At 50.7% G+C, this 20,384-nt stretch overlaps 1 long non-coding RNA gene across 1 annotated transcript in view; it reads left to right on the top strand.

Moving 5' to 3' along the window:
- Positions 1 to 582: 582 nt before the first annotated feature.
- LOC139229213 (uncharacterized) overlaps positions 583 to 20,384 on the top strand; it is an 89,453-nt gene continuing 69,651 nt past the window's right edge. Inside the window, exons 1-2 of the long non-coding RNA XR_011587688.1 lie at positions 583 to 628; positions 3,032 to 3,279. This is a non-coding gene — a long non-coding RNA (uncharacterized lncRNA). The remainder of the gene's footprint in view (positions 629 to 3,031; positions 3,280 to 20,384) is intronic.

The following is a 20,384-nucleotide window of genomic DNA, read 5'->3' as shown; positions in this document are numbered from 1 at the left end:
CATCATTGATTGTAAAGCACTTTGGTACATCCTGAGGTCATGAAAGGTGCTATATGAATACAAAGGCCTGAAAATTTGTCTTGGACGGTGATGCAAAATGGGCAGTATCAGATCGGTCACCTGTTATGTGGAGCACCTAAAATTCAGTTCCATTGACTGCCGTGGAACTGAATGTCAGATATTGCGTATAACAGGCGGCCCATTTTGCGCCACCGCCCGAGACGAATTTCTAGGCCACAATCTTTCTTTTCCTTCAGTGTCTAATGCCTTGCAGCACCGACCTCACCCACCCCACCCCCCCCCCCACCCCCATTTCCGTATAAACTTTTTTTACAAAGCAGCAAAAAAGATATGTTGAACAAATTCTGATGTCTATGAGTAAAGGCAGAGTCCTGACCTTGAGTGGCTTGTGCTGCAGTGAGCAGCTGATTCAGATATCCTGGCTCATTCTTGAATTGGTGCCAGTCTTAAGGTTTTAGCCATATCTGGGCAGAGATAGAGCCCCTTTCTATCAATAGACTGCCCATGTGGCTGTCCTGCCTATAACTGTGTCACACGCTCGCTCTAATACGGCACAAGATTTCTACAACAGACCGAACACTAAACACAAATACTAATCAAAAGAAAAGTAAGTAAACCGACAGTTTTCTTGACGTGAAATTAATTTATTCTTAGAAACTGACACAGAAAAGTTACAGCAATACACAAGTGAAAATGAATTTTTTGCATGATTTTGGGCACGTTTTTAAGTAACGGCGATTGGTCTAATTTTTTTCAAGATGACTAATTCATAAACATGTCTCAATGAAAAGCAAGATCAAATGGGGAGCAATAATGAAAAGTAGTTTGGGGGCAAATTGGATCTTTTATAATAAAGGTTCTTTAAAACAATGTGTGTTTGTTACAAATATACTTTGACATTCAGTCTGTGTATTCTTTCAATTTTGTCAAACTTCTCGAATTTGGTTTTGTTAGCAGTTTTTATGCAACAACCTTTCTCAAGAAACTTGCAACTGAAGTCCCAGAACAGATTGGAATTTGTTCCCCTATAACAGTGAAAAGATTCCATTATAAATTATATGCAGTCCTGTCTAGTTGCGACTAATTGGACAGACCTAGCATCATTGAGGCTTAACTATTTTGAACAAAATGAATTTTTAAATACTCAAGATGAGTATTTTAATTATTAATTCACATGCCTGCATCCTTCTTTGAAACTAAGGATACTAAACTATATACGTTTAATATCTAGAGTGCTCAAAAACTGGAATTTCTTTTTCTGTTTTGTTTTCTTTATCCAGTTTAAAGTTTATCATTCAAGGCCCTTTCACTCAAATTGATTAAACAACTCAATCCCCACCCCCCACTCTGCCTGTTGAATTTACAAAATGATTCCACACTGATCATTTTCCCTTCAAGTTATTTTTACTCTATTGCTGCAGTCATTTTGCTGACTGTTGGGCTCTTGTTCTTCACCCCAATGTTGAACATGGAAAACTGGCATGAAATTCACAAGTGAGCTGAATCTAATCGTTGGAAGTTCTCAGAATAGAGACCTGTTAGCTATATTAAAAAAAAACAGCTGGTCAAGCCAGATTGTAGAATGTTATAATACAGTGTTGTGTGCTTGCAGAACCTGACTTTTCAGGCTGCATTTTGCGATTGTTTGAATGGATGGTCTCCCCAACCCCATAAATCTCTTCAAATCCACACATGGTACTCTCTTCTGGTTACCACATCTCACATGTCTGTACCAAAAGTCTGTAACATTACACATAAACACCCAACATGTTATGATCCAGATGACTTTGACAAGAACCTTTTTGTGAAAAATGTACTTCTCTTCAAGAACCTTCCTCCAACTTCTGAATGCACTTGATAGCGCTGAGCTGAGGTCAGAAGACTGCAAAGGCCCTGTGTTCAAAGTCTCAATGCCCTCCTTATTCTATTTCAACACCAGGGCAACAAATAAACAATTGCGTACAAATGCCTGTTTAAAAAGCTGCTGTTATATTGGTTTCAGTGGGGTGATGTGTGGTTGTCGAGCAGCCGACAGACCATAGAGTAAAGTCGCCAGATTTACTAAGGCCCACCACTGAGAAAGCCCATTTGTTTTTATGTGGTCTTCCCCACAACCAGCCTTGGAGAATTTGGCCGGTTTAGTTCTGCTCAAGACCCACAGGGTGGAAACTGGATGCACGGCCATCCCACCAAACCCAAACAAAAAGTAGCTATGATTGCAAATTGAACTTTCTGGCTGGCGTACTTTCCCTAATGGCTAGAGGAAAAACTGCAGTGAGAAAAGTGGGAAAAATTACAATACTAGCCTGTACAGGTGGTCTGAGCGCTCAGCCAGAAAAGATGGTGCTCTGTCTGCCTTTGTTTCTCTCCCTCTCTCTGGTTGCAATATTAATATCTTCTCCTCGTGATGTTGCTGCCTCCAGAGGTGCTGGCACAAGTAATCTCTTTAGTTGCGTCTCATTGCCTCCAGAGGCACTAGTTATCTCTTTAGGTGGATCTCAATGCCTCCAGAGGCACCGGTAAAGGTAACCTCCAGGTGGGTCTCCATGCCTCCAGAGGCACTGGCACAAGTAACCTCTTTAGGTGGCTCTCAATGCACTGATAAAGGTAACCTCCAGATGGGTTTCATTGCCTTAGTGCCAGCAGTGCTGCTTCATTTAACTCACTCGGGATTGTCACTGCTAGCGGCATTGCAGATAAAAGAGGCAGTGTTCAGTTTCCATAGTTACCACTGAGCTGGTGATATGGAATATTCAAGCCAATTTTATCTGCACTTATCCCCGTCAGTAAGTTACTATCCTATTGATGCTGAATTAAAATGACTCAAGTTTACTGCTGTACTGAATCACTTCACTTGCGTGAATGAACATGACTACTACACAGGAAATAGTTACGGGCAGAAAATGGAGACAAAAGATAATCATATGGGACACATAGTTACAGGGAACTAAAGTGTATGATTAAAAAGTACACCAAGTACAAACATGCATCTTTTTTGGCATCATAACAGACCTCAGTCCCCAGTCACAAAGTTTCTAATGTGCTGGGAAACGCAAAGGACGCAACACCTGTATCAACGACTTAAAAACATGGGTGTAAATTGGAGAAAGAACATCATTTTAAAAAGTGGTCTTCAAGGAACAATAGGGCCCCGTACCTCCCTAAAGAGGGCACTCAACTGGCCCAGGAACACAGCAGCCAAGCACTTCAACACTTTAAACAGGAGAGTCAGCACGTCCAAGGCTTCCTCTAATTCTGGTAAGTGCTACATGTAATTTATTTAACAGTCATTCATCAATATGAAACATTGAAATTATATGCTCAGAAAGTCGATTCCTGATCTAATATTTACCATTTTCTCAATGGATTTGATGTGCCAAAGACAAATTGGGATTTTTCAGCAATCCAGAATTATCTAGATTCTAGCATTGGAAGCCCAGTGTCTACAAAGTTCATTCTTTTGGGGATTTTTTTTTAAGTAATAAAATATCTTCCCTCTTCTACTGAAGGTGCTGACTCTTGCTGTGAGACAGCATCAATGTTGCTTCACCCTCTTGTATTTTGGCCACATGCATCTCTGACAGTCAAAATTATCAGACTATTTTACCAAGTGGGCATCATGGCCATTCCCGACCCTGTCCTCACCTGATGCCACAATTATGCACTTTCTAGCAGTGGTCATATGATCAGGGGTGGAAACCCTGTCTGATTTTTTTCCCTCCCTGGCCTAGGGCACTGAGGTCAATTATAGCACCCCTGCTGCTGCATCAAATGGGAACTCCCTGGTCTTTGTGATTCAGCGCCAAACTGCATTTTACTAACTGAGCCACTGGGAACTTTGAGAATGGGTGCGCTGAGAATGGATTTTAGCTGATTTCGAGTCAATCCCAGCATTTATTTCCCACCATAAATGTGATAGAATGGGCATGGCCTCCAGTAGTTTTGCTAGATTTAATCAGTGAAGAGCTGAGCTCTACAGATTGGGAAGGTCCTAACTTCAATCCCCTTTGTGTACTGAGTTAGTTTATCGAAGCCAGGCAGTGGTATTAGTGTCTCAACTGACCACTTAAACTTGGTTGTGATGATCTCCATAGTTGAATAGCTTAACACTCTGGCAAAAGGTTCCAGGTGTGTTGCACCACTCCCATTAAAAAATTCCAAGTCTCCCTTGGCATTTCCAATGAAAGGATCCAGCAATGTCCCATTATTCCCAATAACTTCAGCAGTGTTGCACTATTTCCAATAACAAGCTTCAACAGTGTCTCATTATCCCCAATAACAGGCTTCAACAGTGCCCCATATCCCCAATAACAGGCTTCAACAGTGTCCCATTGTTCCCAATAACAGGTTCCAGATGTGATCCATTATTCCTAATAATAGACTATAAGTGTGCACGACTATTCAAAATGGCAGGTGCTGCATTTTTTCACCACGAAAAGCTCCAAGTGTGTCCCATTGTTCCAAATAACACTTTTGTAGTAGCAAGTTTCAATTGTTTCCTTGTGCTCCAACAACAAGTTCCAGGTATGCCCCATTGTTTCCAATAACAGGTTCCAAGGGACTTCTATTGTTCCCAATAACAGATTCTAGCTGGATCTCACTGTTCCTAGTAACAGGTTCCGGATTTGCCCTATTATTCTAATAGCAGGTTCTAGGTGTGTCTCACTGTTCCCAACAACTAGTTTCATGTATAACACTCTTCCCATTAATTGCATCGAGGTGTATCTCTCTGTCCTCAATAATACGTTCCAGGTACATGGCGTGTTCCTAATAACACTTTCCATATGTATCCCACTATTTTCAGTAAGAGGTTCCAGTTGCATCCTGCTGTTCACTATGACATGTCCCAGGTATGCCCTCTGTCCTCAATAACAGGTTGCAGGTAACAATACAAGAGTCTAGATATGTCCCTCTGTTTCCAATTACAGGATCCATGTGTGTCCATCTTTCCAAATAAAAGGTCCAGATGTTATTTTGTGTCCACATAGTTACAGAGAACCAACAATACTGAAATACACTATTCGGCCCAACTGGTCTATGCCAGCGTTTATGCTCCACATGAGCCTCCTCCCACCACTCTTCATCTATCCCTATCAGCATATCCTTCTATTTCTTTCTCCTTCAAGTGCATATCCAGTTTCAGCTATTCGCCTCACCTACTTGTGATAGCAAGTTTCGCATTCTTACAACTCTTTGGGTAAATACATTTCTCCTGAATTCCCTATTGGAATTATTAGACACTGTCTTATAAGTATTGGTACACTCATAATAAAGGATGAAACTGAGTACTGTGTACAATGAGCAAGTGTGACCTTAGCTCCTTTAATAAGACTCCAGAGGGCAGGTACCTCATGGGTGGCCCGCTTATATACTGTGCTCCCAAGGGATGCTGGAATCCCTTGGGACTCCAACAGATGGGCCCTCTGGTGATCAGGTGTCTTGCAGGTTACACAGGGTTAAATACATTACATTACTCCCCCGTGAAGTTAACAGTACACTTATTTACAAGGTGAGATGATCTGGGGCTTTACGCTCCCTTGCATAGAAACATAGAAAATAGGTGCAGGAGTAGGCCATTCAGCTCTTCGACCCTGCACCAGATTTCAATAAGATCGTGGCTGATCATTCCATCAATACCCCTTTCTTGCTTTCTCTCCATACCCCTTGATCCTTTTAGCTGTAAGGGCCATATCAAACTCCCTCTTGAATATATCCAATGGACTGGCACCAACAACTTTCTGCAGCAGGGAATTCCACAGGTTAACAACTCTCTGAGTGAATAAGTTTCTCCTCATCTCAGTCCTAAATGGCCTACCCTTTATCCTAAGACTGTGTCCCCTGGTTCTGGACTTCCCCAACATCGGGAACAATCTACCCGCATCTAACCTGTCTCGTCCCGTCAGAATCTTTGACAACATGCTGCGGTGCAGAGAGACCTGGGGGTCCTTGTGCATGAAACTCTTTTTGGAGTTCACCTGCAAAAACATAAAACATTAAACCGTGCTACCCGACCTGGGTGACACACCAGACATTTACAAGGCCCTTTTTTCCTTTCTTTGTTTTTTTTTGTGTTTTTCATTTTTTTTTTGGTTTTTTTTTTGGGCGCTAAAATCAAATTTTTCCAGTGCCCCCTATAAAAGGGAAGGGGACACTAAAAGCACCGGCAATTAAAACAAATTAAACTTAAAAACGTAAAATCAAATTAAAATTTGGTTGCCGGGCGTGATGATGCACTCCAGTCCCTCCGGTGCCCACCTCTCGCGGAAGGCCGCGAGCGTACCGGTGGACACCGCGTGCTCCATCTCCAAGGACACCCTGGACCGGATGTAAGAGCGGAAGAGAGGCAGGCAGTCAGGTTGAACGACCCCCTCGACCGCCCGCTGCCTGGACCGGCTGATGGCACCCTTGGCCGTGCCCAGGAGCAGTCCTACGAGGAGGCCTTTGGACCTACCCGCTCCCCTCCGCACAGGGTGCCCAAAGATCAGGAGAGTGGGACTGAAGTGCAGCCAGAATTTCAGGAGCAGCCCCTTCAAATAATAAAACAGGGGCTGCAACCTTGTGCATTCCATAAAAACATGGAACACGGACTCTTCCAGACCGCAGAAATTGCAGGCGGTCTGGGAGTCCGTGAACCGGCTTAAAAATTTGTTGCACGGCACTGCTCCGTGCACCACCCTCCAGGCCAAGTCCCCGATGAATAGTGGGAGGACCCCTGCGTAGAGTGCCCTCCATCGGGGACCCCCGCCTCCTCCGGACGGCAAGATGGTACGCCATGGCGTGTCCGGACGGCCGGCGAGGATGGCAAAGTTGAGGGTGTGCAGGAGCAGCCCGTACAGGAAACCCCTCCGCGCGGAACTGAAAGGCACGGAGGGGATTTCCCCGAGGCGGCTCAAGTTGTGAGGCGCCGGCCCCCGAGGGAGGTTCCGGGGTTTGGCGCCGATGAGGAATTCCGTCCGGACGGGGGTCAGTTCGGACGGGATCTCCCCACGTGCTTGAGCCTCCTCGATGCACCTAACGGAGTCAGGGCCCAGAGCTGTTTTTAGCGACTCGATGGCATCGGCCGCGTGGCGGACGTTGGCAGAATTTAGGCGCCGCGCCAGCGTGTCTGGCGCCATCCAGCCCGCTCCTCCGCCATCGAGCAGGTCCCTGACCCTGGTCACCTCACCAGCCACAGCCCTCTCTTCCGACCGCCACATAAAACCTCGGCCGTGGAGGTACGGATTCCCGAGCAGCGGTTCCTGCAGGACGGCCGCCACTCCAGCCGGCGGAGAGCTGCGCTTGGTGGAGACTTTGTTCCAGACCCTGATGAGTTCCCTGTAAAAGACAGGCAGCTCCCGGAGGGCGGTCCTGGCACCCCCCAAGTTCACAAACAGGAGCTGCGTGTCATAATTGAGGTCGCGCTGCTGGCGGAAGAAATACCTCGCCAGAGCGCACCACCTAGGAGGGGGCTCGACGTAAAGGTATCTCTGCAGGGTCTGAAGACGGAAAGTCGCGAGCTGGGCGCTGACGCACACCAACGACTGACCGCCCTCCTCAAGTGGGAGACTCAAGACCGCGGCAGAGACCCAGTGCTTCCTGTTGTTCCAGAAGAAGTCCACCAGCTTCTTCTGTATCTTGGCGACAAATGCAGGGGGAGGGGTCAAAGTGACCAGCCGGTACCACAGCATTGCGGCCACCAGCTGGTTTATGACTAGCGCTCGACCCCTGTAGGACAGCTCTCGGAGCAGTCCCGTCCAGCGCCCTAGGCGAGCGGCGACCTTGGCCTCCAGCTCCTGCCAGTTCGCCGGCCAGGCTCCCTCGTCGGGGCTAAGGTAGACTCCCAGATAGAGGAGATGGGTCGTGCTCCAGGCAAAAGGCCTGAGCTCCTCCGGCAGGGAGTCCACCCGCCACTGACCCACCAGGAGTCCGGAACATTTCTCCCAGTTGATCCTGGCGGAGGACGCGGCCGAGTAAATCTCCTGGCACTCACGCATCCTCCGCAGGTCAGCGGGATCCTCTACCGCGAGGAGCACGTCATCGGCGTAAGCCGAGAGGACGACCTCCACGCCCGGCCCTTGCAGAGCCAGTCCCGTCAACCTCGTCCGCAAGAGGCGCAGGAAAGGCTCCACGCAAACGGCGTATAACTGGCCGGACATGGGGCATCCCTGGCGCACCCCTCTCCTAAAGCGAAGGGGCGCCGTCAAGGACCCGTTAACCTTAATCAGACACTCCGCGGCGGCGTACAAAAGTCGGATCCGGGCGACGAAATGCGTCCCGAACCCGAAAGCGCGCAGAGTTCCGAGCAGATAGTCGTGATCCGCCCTGTCGAACGCCTTCTCTTGGTCGAGGGATAGGAAGGCGACCGACAGACCAGCCTCCTGGGAACAATGGATGAGGTCCCGGACCAGATGGATGTTATCGTGGATTGTCCGGCCCGGGACCGTGTAGGACTGGTCGGGGTGGATCATGTGGTCCAGCACGGCACCAAGGCGAGCAGACATCGCCCTGGCGAAGATTTTGTAGTCCGTGCTGAGGAGGGAGACCGGGCGCCAGTTCTTAAGGAGGCGGAGATCGCCCTTCTTAGGCAACAGGACGATGACTGCCCTGCGCCAAGAGAGGGGCATCTCCCCGGTCGCCAGACTTTCCCCCAGGACCCGCGCGTAGTCGCTCCCCAGGACGTCCCAGAACGCCCTGTGGAACTCCACGGTCAGCCCGTCCAGCCCCGGGGATTTTCCCCTCGAGAGCCGGGCGAGGGCACCGGTCAGCTCCGCCAGGCTTAGCGGAGCTTCCAGATTTTCGGCGCCCTCCGGGCTGACCTTCGGCAGGTCCTCCCACAAAACTCTACGCGCTTCCTCGCTGGACGGATCCGGAGAGAACAGAGCCCCGTAATATTCACGGGCCCTGTTGTTGACGCCCTCCGGATCCGAGACGAGAGAGCCGTCGTCGGCCAGCAGCGTCAAGAGCTGCTTAAGGACACTCTGCCTTTTCTCCAGCGAGTAGAAGAAGGGGGAGCCGCGGTCCAGATCCCGCAGGAACCGGATCCGCGACCTCACGAACGCGCCTCGGGACCCGACGAGCTGCAGGTCCTTCAGCGCGGCCTTCTTCGCTTCGTACACCGTCCGCAGGGCCGGGTCCTGGACGACTTGACTGAGACGGGACTCCAGGTCGAGCACCTCTTTTTCTAGGCGCCCGACTCTGGCCGCCCGCCTCTTGGTCGACCCCCTCGCGTACTCTTGACAGAAGACGCGGACGTAAGCCTTGCCCACGTCCCACCATAGCCTCAAGGAGGGGAAGCCCCCCTGCTTCCTTCTCCAGTCGGACCAGAATCGACGGAACGAGTCCTGGAACCGCACGTCCTCCAGCAGCCGGTTGTTAAAGTGCCAGTACGCGGACCCCGTCCTCGCGCGGAGCGAAGCGAGCTCCGCCCACACCAGGTGGTGGTCCGAACACGGCACCGGCCGCATGGAGGCCGCCGGGACGCAGGAAACGTACGCCCGAGACACGTAAAGGCGGTCGACTCTAGACCATCCTACTCCAGGCCTCACCCAAGTAAAGGCGCTGGAGTCGGGGTGGAGATTTCGCCAGACGTCCACCAAGTCGAAGGACTCGACCAGGTCCCTCAACTTCTCCATCGCCGTCATGCACTGCGGGGCACCAGAGTGGTCCCTCGCCTCGAGGGTGCAGTTAAAATCCCCCCCGAGGACAATGCAGTCGCCGACGTCGACGGAGCCAAGAAGAGCGGACACCTCTTCAAAGAAGCGCGCTTGCTGCGGGCCGGGCTGAGGGGCGTACACGTTCACGAGATGGAACGGCACGTCCCCCAGGCGAACCGTTACGTGCAGCAAGCGGCCTGGCACGGGCTCCTCGACCCCCAAGATCTCCGGCTGAAAATGCGGGCCCAGCAAGATGGCCACCCCACTAGAAATGGCGGTGAGGTGGCTCATGCGGACCTCTCCTTGTCATTCCAGGAGCCACGTGGCTTCGTCTCCAGGAACGGTGTGGGTTTCTTGCAGGAAGCACACCGCATATTTCCCCTCCCGCAGGAGCGAAAAATTGTCAAATCTACGGCGTGCCCCTCTGCCGCCGTTGATGTTGAGGCTGGCTATGGTTATCTTCATGGCAAAAGCATAGTGCAACCTCTACCTTAACCTATTGTGGGGGAGGGACCGGAGTCTTTTGTTGAACTCCGCTCCCTCCGCAGCCCAGTGAGGAGTCCCTCGAGCTCGCGCAGCTCAAGGTGTTGCGCCTTTGTCAAGGACCCGCCCGCGGCCAAGGTTTTAACGGCGGCGCGGACGGACCCCTTGATCAACTCTGTCTCGGACCATTTTTCCAGGGCCAGTCGGGCTTGGTTGCAGTGACCCCGGCTCTGGGCCAAAAAGTCCCGGAGTTCCTTTGCAGGAATGAGGATGGTCTCGGCGGCGGCCGCGAGCAGATCCACCGCCTCGCTGGCAGTGGTCTCTAGGTCTTCACCCGCGTCCCCCACCGAGTCCCCGTCCTCCTCCGGGAGGTGGCCGCCAGCAGCCGGCCCATCGACCGCACAAGGTACGGCAAATGAACCGGCCGCTCCAACCGGCCCTGGCTCTGCCCCGATCCCACCCCCAGGATCGTCGGCAGAGGAGTCCCCACTGGGCTCTTTTAAAAATGGTGCTGGGTCGGGAAATGACAGCGGAAGGGGTTCCCCCTCCGCCGCAGGAACCGGGGAACAAGGAGAGACCCGGCCATAGGAAATCCCCAGGCTCTCCAAGTGCTCCAGCCCCACAGCAAGAGGCGAGGGTGGGTGTTCCTCCCCTTCCCCGCTGCCACCCCCCGGCCCAGCATCTACAGTGTCATAATAGACATATGTTTCATTTTCTGCCGGGTCGAGCGACTCCCGGGGGAAGTTGGGTATTGGCTGGGCGGGCTCAGGTTCGGCCTTTTCGGCCCCGCCCGCCTCAGTCCCCGGGACGCCCGGCCCGGCGGCAATGCATTCCTCCGCGATCCCCACGCCCCCCACGACAGGCAGATCTTCCACGCCATCCCCGGGAGGCAGAGGCTGGGCAGCCTCGACTGTCTCACCCTCCCCGGGGACAGACTCCTCTCGCCTACAGCGCAGCTTGGGGGCGCTGGTTGGGGACGCGGGACACGCGGCGGGCACCGACTCCTCCGCGGAGGGATGTTGTTCCCCCTCCGCCTCATCGGAGCCGCGCCTCCTTTTGTTCCTGGGGGCGCGCGGAGGCAGGGAGACCTCCATGTCTGCCGAGGCCTCCCGCTCCGCCCCCCCCTTTTCCTTTTCTTACCCGCGCCCGGGCCCCTCTGTGGTGTTGTTCAAGGGCTCGGGCACGGGCTCGGGGCACCCCGCGCTCGCCGGTGACTGGGTTGGGCCGAGCGCGGTAAACAAATTGTCTGGCGCACCGAGGGGACCCGCCTCTGGATGTTTTGCCTTGTCCCGCGCCTTCCTTCCGTTCGGACGCTCTCCCTCCCCCCCGCCGGAGGCCCCGAAAACAAAGGCCTCCGACGATGCCCGCGCACCTATGGCTCCCGGCACGCGGACACAACTAGGGGGAGGGGTGGCGGCGGCGCTAGCCTTGGCCGCCTTCGGTGGTTTGGCGGCCTTGGAGGCAGGGCAGTTCTTGCGAATGTGCCCCACCTCTCTGCAGGCATGGCACCGCACGCCGTCCGACGTCCAGAAGACGTGGTAGGCAGTCCCCTCGTGCACCACATTAAGGTGCCCTTCCGTCATGTCCTCCCGCGCCAGCCGGACAAAGAGCTGGCGGCGGAAGGAGAACACGTGGCGCAGGCTGTTCTCCCTGAGGCCGAGCGGTATGGGGTTGATCCCCGACCTTACCTCCCCCAGTTGGTGTAGGTGAGGGAGGAGGAGCTCAGCGGAAACAAAGGGCGGGACGTTTGACACGATGACCCTCTGCGCGGTGTCCTCGAGAGGGTCCACCGGCAGGAACGTCCCGCCCACCGTGAGCCCCTTTTCAAGGGCCAGGGACACCGCCCGCTCCGACCCCAGGAAGAACACGGCCTTCCCAGACATCTTGGAGGCTGCGACAATGGCCGAGGGGCCGACTACCCCAGCCATCGCCCGCACGCACACCTCAATGCTCATTGTGGGGTGAGTGTAGCTCTTGACCCCGTGTTTTCTGGTAATTAATCTGAAAGGTGGCAGGGCAGCGGGTGGCGCAGGAGGTGCCGTGGAAGCGGTTGCCACCTGCGCATACGTCTTCGCTGGCCCTGCCACCGGCGTGGATGGGGTCGCCATCACGGGGTCCCTTTAAGGGCTACACCCACCCCAAAGTCACAGGCCTTAATGGTCTTTATTGGCCTTGTATATTTAACTGAGCAGAGGAGCCCTTAACGAGGCACCACTCCCCTAGTTGGCAATTGGGGAGGGGCCTTGCTCCCTCTGCTCAGTTGTCTCAATTGTTTTTTTTTTAAATTAGGAGAAAGGGGCTTCAGAGAGAGAGGGGAGAAACAGAGTAACAGAGAAAGAGAGAGGGGGGTGGGAAGGGGGGGGGAACTGCGAGGGCAGGTCTCCCCTCGCAGCTGTGGGTGGGTGCAATCCCCAGATGGCAAAACACAAAGTCTTTGGGGTGGTCTTCAGGTGAGGGGAGAAGATGTCTTCACCTGGGGCAGCTCGAGCCACCAGGCACACACTCCTAATGATGTTTAATAGGGTATTTAAGGAAAATAAATCTTCAGCCTGGTAGCTCCAGCTACCCCAGGCTAGGCAATTGGGGGGGGGGGCGTTCAGTTGTGTGTGGGGCCTAGTTGTAAGCAAAGCCCCCACATACACTTCCACACACACACACCCCCCGCGATGTTCCGGCCCTCAGTGGTCTTCTTTCCTCCCCCCACCGATTCAACAAAGTCTTTTTGGGACTGCACCAATACACCCACCTGTTGAATGGTAGAGTCTCCCTCCTTCCACACTGGATGTTTGTTGGTTTTTCCCCCTCTCTCCAACTCTTTGCAGAATGGTAAAAAAAAGATGTACAAAGTTTTCTGCTTTTTCCTCCTCTCCCTCTGGGTGAAAGTTGGTGGTGAAGCCCCTTCCTTCCTTCTCTTCCTGGGCTGGTCTCAGGGCTCTTCAGGCAGGAGCAAAAGTTGGTAGCTCCTCTCCTCACTGCTCACAGCTCCAACTGTGCAGGACACGCCTCCACTGCTCCACAATTGGTCCTTGTGCATGAAACTCTTTTAGAAACTCTTTTTGGAGTTCATCTGCAAAACAAAAAACATTAAACGGTGCCACCCGACCTGGGTGACACACCAGACATTTACAAGGCCCCTTTTTTTTTTTCCCTTTTTTTTGGTTTTTTTTTTTGTGTTTTTCTTTTTTTGTGTTTTTTTTTTGGGCACTAAAATCACAATTTTCCCCAGTGCCCCCTATAAAAGGGAAGGGGGACACTAAAAGCACCGGCAATTAAAACAAATTAAACTTTAAAACGTAAAATCAAATTAAAATTTGGTTGCCGGGCGTGATGATGCACTCCAGTCCCTCCGGTGCCCACCTCTCGCGGAAGGCCGCGAGCGTACCGGTGGACACCGCGTGCTCCATCTCCAAGGACACCCTGGACCGGATGTAAGAGCGGAAGAGAGGCAGGCAGTCAGGTTGAACGACCCCCTCGACCGCCCGCTGCCTGGACCGGCTGATGGCACCCTTGGCTGTGCCCAGGAGCAGTCCTACGAGGAGGCCTTCGGACCTACCCGCTCCCCTCCGCACAGGGTGCCCAAAGATCAGGAGAGTGGGACTGAAGTGCAGCCAGAATTTCAAGAGCAGCCCCTTCAAATAATGGAACAGGGGCTGCAACCTCGTGCACTCAATAAAAACATGGAACACGGACTCCTCCAGACCGCAGAAATTGCAGGCGGCCTGGGAGTCCGTGAACCGGCTTAAAAATTTATTGCACGGCACTGCTCCATGCACCACCCTCCAGGCCAAGTCCCCGATGAATAGTGGGAGGACCCCTGCGTAGAGTGCCCTCCATCGGGGACCCCCGCCTCCTCCGGACGGCAAGATGGTACGCCATGGCGTGTCCGGACGGCCGGCGAGGATGGCAAAGTTGAGAGTGTGCAGGAGCAGCCCGTACAGCAAACCCCTCCGCGCGGAACTGAAAGGCACGGAGGGGATTTCCCCGAGGCGGCTCAAGTTGTGAGGCGCCGGCCCCCGAGGGAGGTTCCGGATCCCAAAAAGTTAGTTTGCAGGTGCAGCAGGTAATCAGGAAAGGAAATGGAATGTTGGCCTTCATTGCGAGAGGGATGGAGTACAAAAGCAGGGAGGTCCTGCTGCAACTGTACAGGGTATTGGTGAGGCCGCACCTGGAGTACTGCGTGCAGTTTTGGTCACCTTACTTCAGGAAGGATATACTAGCCTTGGAGGGGGTACAGAGACGATTCACTAGGCTGATTCCGGAGATGAGGGGGTTACCTTATGATGATAGATTGAGTAGACTGGGTCTTTATTCGTTGGAGTTCAGAAGGATGAGGGGTGATCTTATAGAAACATTTAAAATAATGAAAGGGATAGACAAGATAGAGGCAGAGAGGTTGTTTCCACTGGTCGGGGAGACTAGAACAAGGGGGCACAGCCTCAAAATACGGGGGAGCCAATTTAAAACCGAGTTGAGAAGGAATTTCTTCTCCCAGAGGGTTGTGAATCTGTGGAATTCTCTGCCCAAGGAAGCAGTTGAGGCTAGCTCACTGAATGCATTCAAATCACAGATAGATAGATTTTTAACCAAAAAGGGAATTAAGGGTTATGGGGAGCGGACGGGTAAGTGGAGCCGAGTCCACGGCCAGATCAGCCATGATCTTTTTAATGGTGGAGCAGGCTCGAGGGGCTAGATGGCCTACTCCTGTTCCTAATTCTTATGTTTCTATGAGATCCCCTCTCATCCTTCTAAACTCCAATGTATAAAGGCCCAGTTGATCCAGTCTCTCCTCATATGTCAGTCCAGCCATCCCAGGAATCAGTCTGGTGAACCTTCGCTGCACTCCTTCAATAGCAAGAATGTCCTTCCTCAGATTAGGAGACCAAAACTGAACACAATATTCCAGATGAGGCCTCACCAAGGCCCTGTACAACTGCAGTAAGACCTCCCTGCTCCTATACTCAAATCCTCTAGCTATGAAGGCCAACATACCATTTGCCTTTTTTACCACCTGCTGTACCTGTATGCCAACTTTCAATGACTGATTAACCATGACACCCAGGTCTCGTTGCACCTCCCCTTTTCCTAATCTGCCACCATTCAGATAATATTCTATCTTCGCGTTTTTGCCCCCAAAGTGGATAACCTCACATTTATCTTCATTATACTGCATCTGCCATTCATTTGCCCACTCTCCTAACCTGTCCAAATCACCCTGCAGCCTCTTAGCGTCCCCCTCATAGCTCACACTGCCACCCAGTTTGGTGTCATCTGCAAACTTGGAGATATTACACTCAATTTTTCCTTCATCCAAATCATTGATGTATATTGTAAAGAGCTGGGTTCCCAGCACTGAGCCCTGCGGCACTCCACTAGTTACTGCCTGCCATTCTGAAAAGGACCCGTTTATCCCGACTCTCTGCTTCCTGTCTGTCAACCAGTTCTCTATCCATGTCAGTATATTACCTCCAATACCATGTGCTTTTGATTTTGCACACCAAAATGTGTGGGACCTTGTCAAAAGCCTTTTGAAAGTCCAAATACATCACATCCACTGATTCTCCCTTGTCCACTCTACTAGTTACATTCTCAAAAAATTCCAGAAGATTTGTCAAGCATGATTTCCCCTTCATAAATCCATGCTGACTTGGGCCGATCCTGTCACTGCTTTCCAAATGCGCTATTTCATCCTTAATAATTGATTCCAACATTTTCCCACCATTGATGTCAGGCTAACCAGTCTATAATTACCCGCTTTCTCTCTCCCTCCCTTTTTAAAAAGTGGTGGTACATTAGCTACCCTCCAGTCCATAAGAACTGATCCAGAGTCGATAGACTGTTGGAAAATGATCACCAATGCATCCACTATTTCTAGGGCCACTTCCTTAAGTACTCTGGGATGCAGACTATCAGGCCCCGGGGATTTATCGGCCTTCAATCCCATCAATTTCCCGAACACAATTTCCCGCCTAATAAGGATATCCTTCAGTTCCTCCTTCTCACTTGACCCTTGGTCCCCTAGTACTTCTGGAAGGTTATTTGTGACTTCCTTCGTGAAGACAGAACCAAAGTATTTGTTCAATCGGTCTGCCATTTCTTTGTTCCCCATTATAAATTCACCTGACTCCAACTGCAAGGGACCTACGTTTGTCTTCACTAATCTTTTTCTCTTAACATATCTATAGAAGCTTCTGCAGTCAGTTTTTATGTTCCCGGCAAGCTTCTTCTCGTACTCTATTTTCCCCCTCTTAATTAAACCCTTTGTCCTCCTCTGCTGAATTCTAAATTTATCCCAGTCCTCAGGTTTGCTGCTTTTTCTGGCCAGTTTATATGCCTCTTCCTTGAATTTAACACTTTTCCTAATTTCCCTTGTTAGCCACGGTTGAGCCATCTTCCCTGTTTTATTTTTACTCCAGACAGGAATGTACAATTGCTAAAGTTCATCCGTGCGATCTTTAAATGTTTGCCATTGCCTATCCACCATCAACCCTTTAAGTATCATTTGCCAGTCTATTCTAGCCAATTCACGGTTCAAACCATCAAAGTTACCTTTCCTTAAGTTCAAGACTCTAGTTTCTGAATTAACTGTGTTACTCTCCATCCTAATAAAGAATTCTACCATGTTATGCTCACTCTTCCCCAAGGGGTCTCGCACAACAAGATTGCTAATTAATCCTTTCTCATTACACATCACCCAGTCTAGGATGGCCAGCTCCCTGGTTGGCTCCTCGACATCTTGGTCCCTAATACACTCCAGGAAATCCTCCTCCACCACATTGCTACCAGTTTGGTTAGCTCAATCAATATGTAGATTAAAGTCATCCATGATAACTGCTGTACCTTTATTGCATGCATCCCTAATTTCTTGTTTGATGCTGTCCCCAACCTTACTACTACTGTTTGGTGGTCTGTACACAATTCCCACTAGTGTTTTCTGCCCCTTGGTATTCCGTAGCTCCACCCATACCGATTCCACATCATCCAAGCTAATGTCCTTTCTTACTATTGCATTAATTTCCTCTTTAACCAGCAATGCCACCCCGCCTCCTTTTCCTTTCTGTCTATCCTTCCTGAATGTTGAATACCCCTGGATTTTGAGTTCTCAGCCTTGGTCACCCTGGAGCCATGTCTCCGTGATGCCAATTACATCATACCCGTTAACTGCTATCTGCGCAGTTAATTTGTCCACCTTATTTCGAATACTCCTCGCATTGAGGCACAGAGCCTTCAGGCTTGTCTTTCGAACACACTTTGCCACTTTAGAATGTTGCTGTAATGTGGCCCTTTTTGCTTTTTGCCTTAGGTTTCTCTGCCCTCCACTTTTACTTTCCTCCTTTCTATCTTTTGCTTCTGCCCCCATTCTGCTTCCCTCTGTCTCCCTGCATAGGTTCCAATCCACCTGCCATATTAGTTTAACTCTTCCCCAACAGCACTAACAAACACTCCCCCTAGGACATTGGTTCCGGTCCTGCCCAGGTGCAGACTGTCTGGTTTGTACTGGTCCCACCTCCCCCAGAACTGGTTCCAATGTCCCAGGAATTTGAATCTCTCCCTACTGAACCACTCCTCAAGCCACGTATTCATCTGAGCTATCTTGCGATTCCTACTCTGACTAGCACGTGGCACTGGTAGCAATCCTGAGATTACTACTTTTGAGGTACTACTTTTTAATTTAGCTCCTCGCTCCCTAAATTCGTCTTGGAGGACTTCATCCCATTTTTTACCTATATCGTTGGTACCTATATGCACCACAACAACTGGCTGTTCACCCTCCCTTTTCAGAATGCCCTGCACCTGCTCCGAGACATCCTTGACCCTTGCACCAGGGAGGCAACAAACCATCCTGGAGTCTCGGTTGTGGCCGCAGAAACGTCTATCTATTCCCCTTACAATTGAATCCCCTATCACGATAGCTCTCCCACTCTTTTTCCTGTCCTCCTGTGCAGCAGAGCCACCCATGGTGCCATGAACTTGGCTGCTGCTGCCCTCCCCTGGTGAGTCATCCCCCGCAACATTACCCAAAGCGGTGTATCTGTTTTGCAGGGGAATGACCGCAGGGGACCCCTGCACTACCTTCCTTGCACTGCTCTTCCTGTTGGTCACCCATTCCCTATCTGGCTGTGTACCCTTTACCTGCGGTAAGACCAACTCACTAAACGTGCTATTCATGTCATTCTCAGCATCGTACATGCTCCAGAGTGAATCTACCCACAGCTCCAGTGCCACAATGCAGCCCATCAGGAGCTGCAGCCAGACACACTTCCCACACATGAAGTCAACTCAGATTTAGAGTCATGCGTGCACCAGTGCAACACTCGCTCTCAGTTGAGCAACGCACCCAGAGAGGCACCGCTAAGTTTGTGGACATGGCCCTCCAAACCATGGTCAAGGATCGACGTAGACTATGCGGGCCCATTTCTTGGCAAAATCTTTTTGGTTGTCGTGGATGCTTACTCAAAATGGATTGAATGTGTAATAATGTCAGTAAGCACGTCCACGGCACTATTGAAAGGTTACTGCAGAAGATAGAGGTATGCGGAGTCAGAGGAAATGTATTAGTATGGATAGAGAATTGGCTGGCGAACAGAAAGCAGAGAGTCGGGATAAATGGGTCCTTTTCGGGTTGGAAATCGGTGGTTAGTGGTGTGCCACAGGGATCGGTGCTGGGACCACAACTGTTTACACTATACATAGATGACCTGGAAGAGGGGACAGAGTGTAGTGTAACAAAATTTGCAGATGACACAAAGATTAGTGGGAAAGCGGGTTGTGTAGAGGACACAGAGAGGCTGCAAAGAGATTTGGATAGGTTAAGCGAATGGGCTAAGGTTTGGCAGATGGAATACAATGTTGGAAAGTGTGAAGTCATCCACCTTGGGAAAAAAACAGTAAAAGGGAATATTATTTGAATGGGGAGAAATTACAACATGCTGAGGTGCAGAGGGACCTGGGGGTCCTTGTGCATGAATCCCAAAAAGTTAGTTTGCAGGTGCAGCAGGTAATCAGGAAGGCAAATGGAATGTTGGCCTTCATTGCGAGAGGGATGGAGTACAAAAGCAGGGAGGTCCTTCTGCAACTGTATAGGGTATTGGTAAGGCCGCACCTGGAGTACTGCGTGCAGTTTTGGTCACCTTACTTAAGGAAGGATATACTGGCTTTGGAGGGGGTACAGAGACGATTCACTAGGCTGATTCCAGAGATGAGGGGATTACCTTATGATGATAGATTGAGTAGACTGGGTCTTTACTCGTTGGAGTTCAGAAGGATGAGGGGTGATCTTATAGAAACATTTAAAATAATGAAAGGGATAGACAAGATAGAGGCGGAGAGGTTGTTTCCATTGGTCGGGGAGACTAGAACTAGGGGGCACAGCCTCAAAATACGGGGGAGCCAATTTAAAACCGAGTTGAGAAGGAATTTCTTCTCCCAGAGGGTTGTGAATCTGTGGAATTCTCTGCCCAAGGAAGCAGTTGAGGCTAGCTCACTGAATGTATTCAAATCACAGATAGGTAGATTTTTAACCAAAAAGGAAATTAAGGGTTATGGGGAGCGGACGGGTAAGTGGAGCTGAGTCCACGGCCAGATCAGCCATGATCTTATTGAATGGCGGAGCAGGCTCAAGGGGCTAGATGGCCTACTCCTGTTCCTAATTCTTATGTTCTTATGAAAGCCTACGAACCATGTTTGCTTGACTTTGCACATAGTACAGAAGGAGCATAACACGTGTCCGAGCTCTCCTGCCATGACTTAACCCCTAGATAAACTTAATTTGGCAAAACAATGCTAACGGTTACTTATTGATAAAGAAAAGAAAAAGAAAAACTACTTACCAATCTTGTCGATCATCTCAGTACAAATGCGGGTGTGGGTGGGTTGGTCAGTTCTTCACTGGGCTATTGGGCAGCCAGCCTTGCCGGGCTGCTGGGGATGATGAGTTCGGCATCGTGGTCAACCATGATGTCAGTTGCCACTTGTGGGTGTGTTCGAGGGTCAAAGTTGGTGGTGTCCTCTTCGGGTTGATCGTAGCTGTTGGTGAACCGCAATTTGATTTGGTCCAAGTGTTTTCTGTGCGTTTGTCCATTGGCCAATTTGACCTGAAACACCCTACTCCCCTCTTTGGCTGTGATCGTGCCAATGACCCATTTGGGACCATGTCCATAATTGAGCACAAACACAGGATCATTGATCTCAGTATCGCATGACAAATTTGTGTGGTCATGGTACACACTTTGTTGATGCCGCTTGCCCTCC

This window comes from Pristiophorus japonicus, chromosome 18, assembly GCF_044704955.1.
Source record: "Pristiophorus japonicus isolate sPriJap1 chromosome 18, sPriJap1.hap1, whole genome shotgun sequence".
Taxonomy (NCBI): domain Eukaryota; kingdom Metazoa; phylum Chordata; class Chondrichthyes; family Pristiophoridae; genus Pristiophorus; species Pristiophorus japonicus.
Note: the sequence above shows the minus strand (reverse complement) of the source record. Positions and strands in the feature narration are given on the sequence as shown.